This window comes from Prosopis cineraria, unplaced genomic scaffold (assembly GCF_029017545.1).
Source record: "Prosopis cineraria cultivar Desert tree isolate PC_DT_omini unplaced genomic scaffold, ASM2901754v1 PC3, whole genome shotgun sequence".
Lineage (NCBI taxonomy): Eukaryota > Viridiplantae > Streptophyta > Magnoliopsida > Fabales > Fabaceae > Prosopis > Prosopis cineraria.
Window position 1 is genome coordinate 8,453,541 of NW_026555334.1, and position 2,902 is coordinate 8,456,442.

Consider the following 2,902-nt stretch of genomic DNA (forward strand, 5'->3'; position numbering starts at 1 on the left):
ACAAATATCTTATATTTTTGAACATCTAACTCCTCAAAAAATATCTTACATTTTTGAATGAGCAAGTATAAAATAGTAATAATATTTTATTGTTATTAGTTATTATTAAAATATTAAGGGAAAACATAATTTAGAATACCTGCATTTTGCTTGAGTTTTGCCATAGATTCCTGTACTTTTTTCTTGACATTTTAGGTTTTTATACTTTTGATTTTCAACATTCTAGATCCTTATAATACTGCTCTTAGAGGGATTTAAAATGTCAAAAAAATAAAAGTATAGAGAATTAGAATGTCGTAGGAATCTATAATAAAATTTGAATAAAGTGTAGGGATTAAAAGTTATATTTTTTCAAATATCAATAATAATGACAAAAATAAGCCAACGCATAGTAGCGGTGTACTTAAGCAAGCAAATATTATTAATTAGGCTTATGAAAATAAGCCAGCTAATTAGGCTCATGAAAATAAGCCAGCCCAATAGTGCGGCTTTTAAGGAAGCCCTAAACCCAACAGTCATTACAAAGTCCAAAAACATATTTGACAAATTTTAACAAAAAAAAAAAGCATAATTCATTTACAAATCATGTTTTTTGGTTCCAAATTAATTTTGGCATGTTTAGAAGTGTTTGTATATTAAAAAAAAGACAATGGTTTTCACTTTTGAGTTTATAATTGATTTTAACATGTGTAATGAGGTGTTTAGATATTTTTTTTAAAGTATTATTTTGCATTCATAATTGATTTTAACATGATATAAAATAGTAATAACAATTGTTGATGGTTTTAGGAATTTTATACTTCCAGGTCTTCAAATGCAAAAGTATCTTAATTTTGGCAGCCAATTGAGGGAGATAGTGATGCAAAGCTAGAATGTGTTGTTAACTTTTCATGAAACTTATGACTTCCCAGTGTGGTTTTTCACTTTTTTAGTTATTAACCCTATTGTAATTGCATGAAATGAAATCTTTGAGATACTAGTGTGAAGTAATAATTTACCATCTCATTTTTAAATAACTAGTATTCAAGGTAGTATTAGTCTTGTACTTATTCCTGAAAATGTACATTGATAAGATATCAGTGTGAAACATGTAATGTTAAACATTCAAATTCCATGTTTAGTGGTTGTGATGAGCAGCGGGTGCTTTCTGCATAAACGATGCTGTCATGAATTTTATCATATGGAAGAACATGTTAAGAAACTGGGAGAAGATTTAGGAAAGAGAAGGAACAAATGGGAATAACAAATGTCCAGGATTTGATTTTACTTGAACGGCTCAGATAGCAACATGAACAGGAAAGTGGTTCTGTTTTAGTGATGAGCACTTGGTGGTCACCCTCAGTGAACATGGAATCTGGACATGTGATGCCAGAGGAAATGGTGGTTGAGGTGCTTATGAGACCTGATAGTCTCCTCGGACGTAAGGTTTCTTTGAAGTTGCCTTTTGGTCAATAGAGATGTTCTTCTACTTTTCAATCCACTTCTACTAAATAACTAAGAGGCAATGGAAAATGTGACATTACCTGTGACTGAATCTTTGCCTGGATTAAACAAAAATGAGTGGGAAAATTTGTAGTTAAAGGCAATGCCATAGAGATTTATACTTTCTTTCATGAGAAATCTATTTTTGTTTCAACTTTCTGATTTTGATACCACTACTTCAGATGGGTATGATGATATTTTTTTAACCGTCGCAAGATTGCTTGGAATTACGAATTTTTTGGGACGCTGATGCATTATTCTACATTGAATCTTCCTTAGCCTTAGGGGGGTGTGTGTGTTTTTGGAGCAGCCTTAGATGTATATTTTAGAGATTTAAATATGAATGCCATTTCATTAAAAGTCTATTCTTCTTTGTAAAGCCTGGGCATCACTGCATTAGTGGCTTGTCTAGAAACATTGATTTCTGTATTTGCTGTAGGGTTGAACAATTCAGCTTTTCAAGTAACTTCTATGTCAATCATTTTCATCTCAAAAAGTTCTTGACTAATCTTAATCATCCACTCTTTAGTTTATAACGTCATTTTTACTTCAACATTAGTTATTTGTATGCAATAACAAATAGCTTAGTGGATAAGCATGGTGTAGAGGCTGCATTGCAGTTATTGGAGACATAATCCTCTTCTGAATCAGAGGATGGTTCCTAAAGATTCTTTGATAGTCTTGACTTATTTTTGGAAAGTGGTGAAGATTTAGCTTAGATGCATGTAATTATCTTAATTTGTTGTTAGAATATTTGACAAATTAGGTCCAATGATGTGCTAGAGAATTAATTTTGACAGTTCCTATATAAATGTGGGAATGTGACCATTTTGGATTCATTAACTTGGAATACAAATATAAAAATGTTTTGACCATTTTGAATCCTTGAACTTGAATTTTAAATGTGGGAAAATTGTCACAATTTTGAATCAATAAAATTGAAATACAAATGTTGGAAAATTATGACCTACTCAAATTTGGGAAATTTGATCATTTTGAGACCTTGAACTTGGAACACAATTGTGGGAAAATTGTGATCTATACCAACGTAGGAAAATTGTGATTATTTTGGATTATTGAACTTGAAATAGAAAGCTACCTTGTGATTTGTTACAATTGTACATTTGACTTTCTAAATAAATGACTCTTGCATTGTTTGATACTTGTTTTGAATGTTTTAGTGGGAAAAGTGTGATTGACATTTGGTTTGAACATTACTTTGCTAAGATGCCTTATTTTTTCTTACCTTGATGTCTTGAAACTTTTTGAAGTAGTCTATGTAACATATATAAAAAAATTACAATATTTTTTTTAAATATATGTCCTTGTTATTTTATTTGAACTTGCATATGTAATGCACTCCTATTAGGCTCATTAATGTTTCTATCATTTGATGCCTAATTTAAATGTGCATAAATAT